This window comes from Physeter macrocephalus, chromosome 11 (assembly GCF_002837175.3).
Source record: "Physeter macrocephalus isolate SW-GA chromosome 11, ASM283717v5, whole genome shotgun sequence".
Lineage (NCBI taxonomy): Eukaryota > Metazoa > Chordata > Mammalia > Artiodactyla > Physeteridae > Physeter > Physeter macrocephalus.
Window position 1 is genome coordinate 156,390,811 of NC_041224.1, and position 11,617 is coordinate 156,402,427.

The window sequence follows — 11,617 nt, forward strand, 5'->3', positions numbered from 1 at the left end:
TCACTGTTGTGGCCTCTCCCGTCGCGGAGCACAGGCTCCGGACACGCAGGCTCAGCGGCCATGGCTCACGGGCCCAGCCGCTCCGCGGCATGTGGGATCCTCCCGGACCGGGGCACGAACCCGCGTCCCCTGCATCGGCAGGCGGACTCTCAACCACTGGCAGGCGGATTCTTAACCACTGCGCCACCAGGGAAGCCCCTGCATTTTTGGTTTTGCTTTCAGCACCCTAGCTGTGAATCTTAGGAGAGTCCGTTTTGAATCCTACAGGAATAACACATGCAGTCAGGGGACCTGGTGGGAGTTTGCAAGGTATCTGGATGCCCTGGAAGAGAAGAGAAACGAGCCAAAGCAGTAAGAGGGGGAGGGAGGGTTGGCTGTGCAGAGGGGAAGTTTGGAGGTGGCCTCCCTCGCGCCCCACGCGGCCTCTCCTCACTCTGTGAAATGGAGGTGAGGTCAGCAGATCTAGCAAAAGGAAGAAAGTTTGCAAGAGCAACTGTGGGAGGAGGAGAGAACACAGATCAGGGGCATAAAGCTTTACCAGGCCCTTTAACTCACTCTGCAGGGGCAGCAACACAGGGGAGCTTTGATCTGCGTTTCTCAGCGCGGGCACTACTGACGTTTGGGGCGGTAATTCTTCACTGTGGGCCACCCTGCGCTTGCAGAACGTTTAGCAGCATCCCTGCCCTTTACCCACTAGAAGCCAGTAGCGCCCCCAGCCCCAGATATGACAACCCAAACCTTCTCCAGACACTGCCAGATGCTCCCCGGGGGGCAAAATCACCACCAGTTGAGACCCACTGACTTGGACGTTGGCGGGAAAGGCGTGGGCACAGGGCCCGGGAGCTGAAGCGTGGGCACATGGTGTAGTTTGGGGCTAGAGTGATGTCACAAAGCGCGGAATTGGGAGAAGACGGAGCGCCCAAGAGCATGGGGGTTTCCAGGCGGTGGAGGCTGAGGTACAGCAGGAGGATGGAGCAGGACAGCTGGAAGGATGGGAGACTGGGTCAGGGAAGATCTCAGAGGTGGAGCCTGGATGCCAAGGCCCAGGAGGATGTGGCCACGGGGTAGGTGGCTAGGGTGGGGAGCAGGAAGAGCACAGCCTAGGGATGAAGGGGAGGTGGCTAACACTTGCGCTCTGGGGAGGAGAGGGTCATGTCGAGTCCATCATCTGTGGTTGGCTGGGTCCCAGTTCCCAACTGGTCGATGACTATTGACTTCACGGGAGGGCACCGCTGCCCCATCTGAGCCGCCTTTGGAAGAGCAGTAGTCTGTGGTCGAAGCCCCTCGAGGCATCATTTTCCCTCTGATCCATCTCGTAACAGGAGCACAGCCAGAGCTGCCGTGGCCTCAATGTCACCACCATCTGATTAATGTGGGACCCCTCCCCCACCTAGGCCTGCCCCTCTTAGCGTCCAGTGTGGGACGCTTACCCCAGAGCGGCCTGACCTCCAGGGACGCCTGAGCTTACTGCGGACTCTCTGCCTCTGCTGGACATCACCTTGCTGGACAGTGAGGTGGGTTGAAGGTTTTCCGAATACAACAGAATCTTGGAAATTCTGAAGGAAACCCAAACTCTTCAGCTATTTAGCCACGGACCTCTAAAGGAAGAGAAACTCCAGGATATCAGCAAGAGACAGTCATAAATCTTTAGGTTGGAACAACTATACTCCAATAAAAAAATTTTTTTTAATAAAAAAGAAATAAAAATTTTAAAAAATAAAAAATAAAATAAAAATTTGAGCTGGAATCCCAGGGATCTACCCCCCTCAAGGCTACCTACTGGTGGGCAGGCAGCAAAAGAGAAGCTTCTGGAGGAACAGAGGCTCCTGGAGGGAAGAGAGATGTGATGGCCTGATTAGCCTAGGGCCTGGCTTGTTGTCATCTACTGAGTAGAGTCCACCCTACCACACACCAGAATCCGGATCACATGCAGAGGGGCTGCCCTCACAGCCGCCTTTTGGCTCTGTGCTGGGGTTGCCCCTGTAACAGCAGAAACAAGCCACTGAGTCACTTAACGGTTAAGAGCCATCACTCTGACGTCAGATGAGCCAGGTTACAGTAGCTGCTGACTTTGTGTTAAACAGGTCACCCTCTCTGGGCCTCAGGGTCCTCATCTGTAAAATGGGCTCCACCACAGCACCTCCTTCCTAGGGTTGTTCTGGGCGAGCAGGGGCTAATGCAGGCAAAACGTTTAGAACGTGCTAGGGCTCAGCAAGCTCTCAGGGGACAGTGGCTGCTGTTGTGATTCTCCCAGGAAGCCCCTTCCAGAAAATCCAGCAGCTGGCGGCGGCCTGTGGTTAAACCCAGCAAAGCTCTTCCCTCAGCCAAGTCCCCATCTCTAGAACTGAGGATAATTCCACAAGGAACTTGCCATTTACCAGGAGAGAAAGTAGCAGGTTAGGTGAATTAAGAGGATAAATAAGCCTGAAATGGGAATCCACTCTACAGAAGAAAAATGGTTTCCATACACTTGAGAAACTCTTATGTACATTTCCATGATTAATTTCCTAACCAGGGGCCACTGAGCTATTCATTAAAGCAGACCCTCAGACCCTCCAGCAAGGCTTTATTTGTTATGAATCAGCCCCTCAGGCACCTGAAAGTAACACAGCTAAACTTCCTTTAAAAATATTATTAGATAATGCACAATGTGCCTTTAATGGAGGTATAGGATGGGGAGGACCATGTGGCTAAATTGACAAGGTCCCATGGATCCATGGGTACTTTTTACACGGGAGGGAGGGGGAAGGAAGGAGTGGGAATGGGAAGCCAGTGATGAAAAGTATTATGAACCAAGGATTATAATTAATCCAATTCCATGCATCTGAGCCTATTCGTTGTATATTTTTTCCTTAAACTCAGATTTTTCTTTAATTCAAATTGACCTTCCCTCGTAGTAGTCTGAATCACCTGTTTTAATAAACAGTGTTTTCATCACTCCTTGTGAAATCCTGCAATGAGTATATTTCATCAGTGGATCTATTTTTCTGGACAGACAGAGCACAGAGGGAGTCAGTGAATCATAAGTGCTCAGAGATTCTCCTGCCTGGCCTGGTGACTTCCAGATGAGGAGCTGAAGGCCCTAGAAGTCGTGACTCACTCAGAGACACTAACTAGAGAGCCAGGCTGGCTGGAGGCTGGCTGGGGGCTGGCTGGGGGTGTAGAGACACAGTGGGTAGGTGACCTGCTCAGGGGAGCAGGCTGACTCAGCCCACCCGCTACCCTCCATCACCACGTCACTACCCCAGCACCGGTCCTGTGCTGGTTCGATTTTGTCTGGTCTCCTCAGGAATACTTTCCTCATACTTTCTTTCTCTCTCTCCCCTCAGGGGACCCTCTGGGACTTAAGACTACAAAATGACCTGATAGCAAACTGGCTTCAGTGAGAGCTGCCTCCCCTTGTACGCCAGAACTCAGGAAAAAATCTGTAATTAAGCATCTTGTCGTTAGAAAGATTAGTCAAAACCAGGTTGATCCCAGACAACTGATTGAAATCTCGTTCCATACAAATTACGGCATGGAAAATAATGATGGGTAATTAGAGCCTTTCAATCGGGGCTTTTTATCCATGATGTCCCAGGCTGCATCCATCATCATGAGAAGTGAGAAGCTCGCCAAAGCAGGAGGAGACCACTGGAAGCGGAGTGGCTGCCACGGGACAGCTGGGAGGGCCCAGTCCCCCGGCAAAGGTCCGGCCCACAATGGGCAGCCGCTGCTGGCTCATTCTGTGGCTGTGTGTAGATTAGAAAGAGAGGCCCCCTCTGGGGAGACCAATTTGAAATTTCAGCCCTCACCTCGGTCCTCTCAAGGGAGTGTCCTCATGCAGAAGCCAAAGGTACTTGATGGCTCTTACTTTAGCCCATATGGCCAACTCTAGCCTCTGACATCACAAAGAGGTGTGTCTGGAGGAAGGACAGCTCACAATTTCAGAAGATGCCCCCAGACACACCTCTAGTGATCTTCCTTTCAATAGCTCTTGGAGATCTGACATCTGTGAATTTATCTTAACTCTTCTTGAATCTGTTTTATTTTTACCCCATATCAAGCAGTGATACAGCATAAACATCACACCTACTGTCTCTGAACAAATTCGGCAGTTTCCAGATGGCATTTAATCCTGGAGGAGCTGAGATGCTGGGCCGTAGAGCTGAGTGGTTGGAGCTGGACTGCCTGAGTCCAGAATTCCAGTTCTGCCTCTTACAAGTTATTTAACCTTTCTGAGCCTCAGTTTCCTCATCTGTACAATAGGGATGATAATAATTATCGTATTCACCTTATAGGGTGGTCTTGAGGGTTAGCGAGTTAATACAGAAAAGAGCTGAGAACTGTGCCTGGCAAAAGTGCTCAATAAATACATGTTAGCAGTTGTTACTAGCACCCTTTTTGGTAATGAGGAGATGGCTTCCATTCAGTCTCTAAAAAGTTCATTCCCGGGCTTCCCTGGTGGCGCAGTGGTTGAGAGTCCACCTGCCGATGCAGGGGACACGGGTTCGTGCCCCAGTTCGGGAAGATCCCACCTGCCGCGGAGCGGCTAGGCCCGTGAGCCATGGCCGCTGAGCCTGCGCGTCCGGAGCCTGTGCTCCGCAACGGGAGAGGCCAAAACAGTGAGAGGCCCGCGTACCGCAAAAAAAAAAAAAAAAAAAAAGTTCATTCCCAAAGCAAGCAAGACTGTCTTGCTCCCTCTCTACTTCCCATCATTCATCTATCCGTGCATCCATCCATCCACCATTTAATCATGCATTTGTGTGCCTCTCTGCATGCTGGAACTTCCACTGAGGAAGTCCCTTTTCAGACAAAGGGGTTCCTTATTCAGGCACTACTAGAACCAACTATTAGAACTAACTAGCCTCTCTTCTAGGAGCTGACAACCGACTGCAGCCTCCTTTCTCTTTTATTCCTGTGGGCACGCCAGGCTCCCACAGGAATCGCCACATTCGCATGCATCTCCACCTGCTACCCAGTAGAGTCACCCAGGGCTGTGCAACTGCCCCAGGCTGGGCAGTGAGTCTCTCCCATGAGACCTTGGTGTCACGGCTCCCTCTCCAGGGACAGAGGCAGTAAGACGGACAGCTCAAGTGTGAGCGAGGTCATACTTCACACCAACGTGCAGCGAGAAAGAAGAATATGGAAGCTGGCGGCAGAGAAGGGTGCCAGCCAGGGGCAGGGGCCCGGGAGCCTTAGTTGGCAGCTGCTCGGCAGCGCGGCAGCACCTCTGCTCAGGTGAGCGACGAGGCCTGACTCCCCGGTGTGGCAGCTCACACAAGGAGGTTCTGACAGCTAACCAACTGACACGCCGTCTCATTCGTTCATCCACTCGCTCCTTCTCTCCCTCATTCATCCCATTACTATTCCTGGAGTACCCACGGTGTGCCAGATACCGTTCTAGCCCTGGGGATGGTTGGTGCCCAAGGTGGACATGTCCCCGTCCTCAAGGAGTGACAGCACCATATTTCATTGACTCTAAACTACACCCTTTTTTCACTTTTTAACATCTTGGCCATCAGAATGCATCTTGAGTGGATGGCTTGCCATAGTTTAATTTAATTAGTGGTTCCAAAAATAATAGTGTCTATGATGTCATAGATTCAACGAAATATGATAATAAGTAGAGCTGAGACTGCCACGAGGTCATCAAAAGCAGTTTCATGTTCTTTCTAGACCCAGGAAGACCACATTTCCCAGTCTCCCTTGCAGTTAGCTGTGCGCATCACCTGGGTCCTGACCAATGGAATGTGGCCAAAGGGATGTAAGGCACTCCTCCCTCTGGCCCATAAAAATCTCCCACGGCACTCCCCGCCCCCACTTCCTCCCTCTCTCTGTCCTCCCCCATCTGCAGGCCACACAAGATCCATGCAGAGTCTCCAGGAGGGGACTCCAAGGCCCTGGGGGATGGCAGAGCCACAAGTTGGAAGGAGCCTGGGCCCATGAAAGACCTCATGAAAGGTGATCTGCCAAGTACCTTCACCAAAATGTTATGTGAGCAAGATGTAACCTGTCATGCTAAGCCACTGAAAAACTCAGGTCGCATGTAACAATAGCTAGTGTGACCCACTCTAACTAATACAATAAGTAAACAACCAAATAGTATAAATTCAGTTAGTGATGAGCGCTATGAAGAAAGAGCAGGGCCGGGGACAGATGGCAGAATGGAGGAGTGTCCAGACACAGTGGCCAGAGAAGGCTTCTCTGAAGGGGTGACATTTAAGCAGAAGCCCGAGGAAAAACAGATAAGGAGGCAGGCAGGGAGAGCTCCGTGTTGAAGGAATAGCAGAGAGACAGGGAGAGGTAGACGGGCAGGGCCCTCTCCCAGCCAGGGACACTCGGACCCGGCCAGGACCTCAAAGGGCTCCTGGTCTGTCCCATGGCTGCCTGCCTTTGCTAAAGACCCCAGTGATAAGGAGATCACTAGTTCAGGCAGCAGCTGTTTCCATCTTTGGACAACTTAGATTTTTTTTTTTTTTTAAGTTCTTTGTCAAGAGCCAAAATATTTCTTCTTTCTGGAGCTTTCAGCTATAGTTTATACAGCTCTCTCCCTCAGGACCTAAAGAACAAGTCTAAACCCCCGCTTCCATCTGACAGCCCTCTAGATTGCTGAAGACAGCTTCCTGCTCCCTGCTGAGCCCAGTCCTCACCAGGAACACATCTCTTGGACCTAGAATCACTCCTCCACACATCTTGCCCTCCTTTGAGAATAAGCCATCTGCTCTGTTTACTCCTCACAGAAAGGAGCATCAGAGTACAGCACAGCCTTCCAGGTGAGTTCTGACCAGTGCAGAGCAGTTCTCACACCTCTCTCGTCCTAGATACTATACTTTTGTTTTTTGTTTTTGTTTCCTCTAAAGCTAAGTTTGTTTTTTTAAAAAAAATTTTTTTTTGATACTATACTTCTGTCGATGCAACCCTAGATGGAATCAGCGTTTAAGACCCTTGGCTTACACTGCTGACTTCCACTCTGCTCCTTATGCGATCACACACCTGAGTCTCTTTCGTGTGTGCTGTTCCTGGGTGTCGCTGCCCCCTTCTTATGTGCGTTCCTGCAGGGCAGTGTGCAGACCCAGTGAGAGGGACCACACTTCCATATGTCACCTGGTCACAGCAGTGGCCCTTTCCATGTGGCCTTATGCACAGCAGGGATGACACAGGAAGCTTGGGGCTCCCAGAATCCATTTCTCTTCCTGACCCAGTTTTTCAGTCTTTGTGCCAATGGGCAGCCTGGGCAGATGACAAAGATACATCTTAACTCGGGTGAACAGGTGGGGACCTGACACTGCAGCCAACTGGGAACCTGCTTCTGAGCTCCATAATGGTGACGACAGAGGGCTCACTCTGCGCTGGGCACGGAACTATACGCACGAGGTCAGCGATTCCTTTCAACGACCTGTCGTCATTTTGCAGACGAAGAAACAGAGGCCAGAGGGGCTAAATATCTTGGCAGGGGTCTCACTGCCAGAAAGTGCTGGAGTGAGTTACAAAGCAAAGGGGAGTAAGTCACAACACTCCTCTGCTCCAAACAGCCAGGGACTTCCCATCACACCCCCAGGAAAGCAGGAGTCCTTTCCACAGCTGCCCACTCCCCCATGGGGTCACTCCGGGCCGGCCACACCGGCCTCCTGGCTGTTTCTGGACTAGACCGCATGCTTCCACCTCGGGGCCTCTGCCCCCCGCACAGGAGGGCAGAGGCTGCCTCTGCTTTCTTCTCTGTTGCTCTCCACCGTCTAGGACGCTACCGGACACAACAGATGCTCAGAAAATATTTGTTGAGTGAACAAATGAAGCAGGAGGTCGGAGATTTGGGTGGGATACGAGTCCCCAAGGCCTGCCCCCCCTCAGGCTGTGACAGTCACAGGCCTGAGCCACAAGATAGGGCCAGAGTCAGGGCAAGGGAGTCAGCCAGCACCTCAAGAGCAGAGGCCCAGCCAACAGTCCCACTGAAACTCACCCCCAGTTCCCATCAAATTCCACTAATCCTGGTGGAAAAGACTTTGCTTATGATGTATGGATTTTTCTTACTTTTATTTATTTATTTTTTTAGGCACCCAAATGCATGTAATGTGTGTGGAAGTAACTTAGAGAAGCTAGCGTCTCAGACCCACTTATCAAGAAATCTAGTTTTGAAATGTTAAAGAAGATATTTTAACACAAAAGGCAATGTAATTAATGAAAACCTGTGGGAAGTGAGGTTGGAAAAAGCTTGCCTTGACTTCAGAGCCAGGACCCTGACTCTGTATAAGTGAAAAAAAGCCACTGCCTCTCCCTGCCCTCTAGAGGGGACAGAACCAGGCCCAGGCACAAGGGTTCTGGGGCCAGATCACCTGGGTTCGAATCCTGGCTTTGTCACCTACAGGCTGTACAACCGGTTGCTTTACCTCTCCATGCCTCAGTTCCTTCACCTGCAAAATGGGTAATATAAAGATACCTACCTCAGAGAAGTGTTCTGAGGACTAAATGACACAATAAATGGGAGGCACTGACACCAGCGCCTGCACATAGTAAGTGCTCAATAAACGTGAGCTGTTACTATGATTCCTCAGGTCTCTGGGATGCAGGTCCTTCCAGCCATGGCAGGTATGGTCTGACAATTTGGCTCTCAGTCCTCTCTTCTATAAACTGGATATAAGAAGAAAATGAGGAAATGGGGAAGCAGTGGTGGGTCACTCCCAGGCTCCTTGGCTCTCCTTAATCTAGACCTTTGGGAGTGAGGGCCTGGATTCACCAGGCTTGCCCTTGGAAATGCTGTCACTTATCATGAGGACTTCTCCAGATGGGGCATTTTGACTATTGATCTGATAAATAAACAGCCTGCTGGCTCGATCAAAATGTTATTTTGCATTCCAATTACTGCTCACTAATGCAACCTTCATCCCGCCAAGATGCTGCTGGCAATGACACCAGCCCTGCCACTGGCTTGAGAGGTGGAGCCACCCCCTGCCAGTACTAAGCAAGGATTAGGGCCCTTCTCCCTGGGAAGTCACAGCCGGGGTGAGGAAGACAGCTGTTCCAGGAAGGGGAGACAGGAGGATGACAGGAAACTGTCCTTTTCCTTCATGAGGGGAGCACTAGAGGGGCAGGGGCTGCTGTCATCCTGGGCAGGAAAGGCCCTTGGGGCTGCAGGTATGCCAGACTGGGATACCCCTAGGGACCTCAGGGTCAGGCCTCAGTGCCTCCACTGCCTTGCTGAGTGGCCTTGGACAAGTCACTATACTCCCTGCATCTCAGGTACTGCACTGGTAAACTGGATCCAAGAAAAACCACCCTACTTTCCTGGGTGGTTGTAAAGACTCAGTAAGAAAATAGACGTGGAAGCCCTTTAAAGGAAAAAAAAATTAATGCTGCTGTATTATTTAACACAGTAATTATACTAAATTTCCTATCTTGTTTAGCAGGCATTTACCATGTACGAAGTGTTTTGCGCATACAAGCTTATTTAATCCTCCCAATAATTCTGGAATTTTAGTCCTGTTTTACAGATGGGAAAATCTAAGGGGGCACCGATGGTGAGCCTCAAGGGCCGCACAGCTTCTATGGTTCATTGAAGGTTGAATGTTAATCCAACCTGACACCCACGGTGAGGGGTTCAGCCACTCTGCCCAACCTGCCCCCTTCCAAAGATCAAGGACTGTCTCTGGAGAAGTGTGATGACTCCAAACAGTTACTTTTTCCCTTTCTTGGCCAGTCTGGTCTTTAAAGGTGGCAGAAGAGAAACTCTTTCCTCCTCCTAGTGGGTCTGGCTGGGAAGAGGGGCAGAGGCTACTGACAGCCAGAAAGAAGACAGCAGGTGTCACAGACCCAATGTGTATGTCCTCAGCCCAACATTCATATGTGGAAAACTACCCCCACTGTGATGGTATTAGGGGGGCCTATGGGAGGTGACTGGGTCATAAGGGAGGAGCCCTCATATGTGGGATCAGTGCCCCTATAAAAGAGACCATAGAGAGCTCCCTCCCCTCCCCGCCTGCACCACGTGAGGACACAGGGAAAAGACAGCTCTCTATGAACCAGGAAGTGGCCCCTCACCAGACACCGAATCTGCCAGCACCTTGATCTGGGACTTGCCAGCCTCCAGAGCTGTAAGACATAAATTTCTGTTGTTCATAAGCCACCCAGTCTACGGTATTTTGTTATTGAATCACAAACGGACTAAGACAGCAGGTCTGAGCAGAAACTCTTCTCTGGATCACCCAGGTATGGTGACCCATGTCCCAAGGCCAACCACCAGGGCCAAGAGGAGGAGGCAGCGGGCGAACACTCAGCCTGCTCTGTGAGACACTAAGCTTTTCAGAGATCTGAAAACCTGGGCACACCTCGGTGACGGGGGACACGCAGAGGAGATATCACTTAGAACCAGAAGAATTGCCAGGGCCATGTCATCCTTGTGCAGAGCTACGAGGGTTTGTGGGCAGCCTGTGAGCCCTGAATGTAGAAAGTTCAAAGAGGATGGAATGGGAACCTCAAATATCAAGGGAATGGTAGACACAGCCCCCAGAGGTCCTTTTAGAAAGGACTGCCCACCCCTCCACCCTCTGTGTGCCTTGGTGGAATAGAGGGTAAATTTTGGCTGTCAGGCTTAAATACCAAAATTGCTTTGTTCTTTGTCCTCATAGTGTGCGTACACACACACACACACACACACACACACACACACACACGCCCTCCAGCTCCCTTTTCAAGGGTGGAGTTGCCATTTTGTAGTTTACATTTCGTCAGGCTTAAATACCAAAATTGCTTTGTTCTTTGTCCTCATAGTGTGCGTACACACACACACACACACACACACACACACACACACACACACGCCCTCCAGCTCCCTTTTCAAGGGTGGAATTGCCATTTTGTAGTTTACATTTCAGGTTTTTAAAGAAATAATAAACAGCACAAGGGTCTTCTGATCTCTTATTATGCCAGGTAGAAAGAGCCCAGTGACTAATAAGGCTTCTGCACCAGCTCCAAGGCTGTGTGTTCTTGAGACAGTCACTTGCCTGTCTGATCTCAGTCACTCCATTTCCCTTTCTGCAAAATGGAGACAGCCTAGCCATCTGCAGGAGAGGCCTGAAGACACATGACACAGGAGGTAGCACAGTGGGCCCTCTGGGGGGAAGCTGGAGCCACTGGTCCCAAGATTTCCCCGGGAAGCAGGCCCCAGTCACAAGCTTTTGGCTCATCCTAGTTTCACAGGTAATTCAAAGGTTAAAAACGAAATCACTTAAAGAAAAAAAAAAAACACCCACATTACAAAATGAAAACACTCCCTGTACTACAAGGCCTGGGATCAATATGACATGTATAGACTGGGAATCCACAGCTCTCCAGTCTCTTGCCCTGATGTGTCCAACTAGCCAAATGCCAGTCCACCTGCCCCATATGACAGACCCCCCTGCTCCAGCCCCTGATCAGCAGAGCAGGGCTTCTGCACCCACATCCACCCCAGAGCTGCCTGCCCCACCCACAGGGCAGCTCAGGCCAGGCTAACACTGGGAGGAGTGCCAAATCTGGGCTCTCCCAGTCCAAGTTCAAGTCTCAGCTCTGGTCTTTCCTTCCTCCATGACCTTCGGCAGTTTCTTAACAGTCTCTGAGCCTCAGTTTCTTCACTTTTAAAACAGGGCTAGGGACTTCCCTGGTG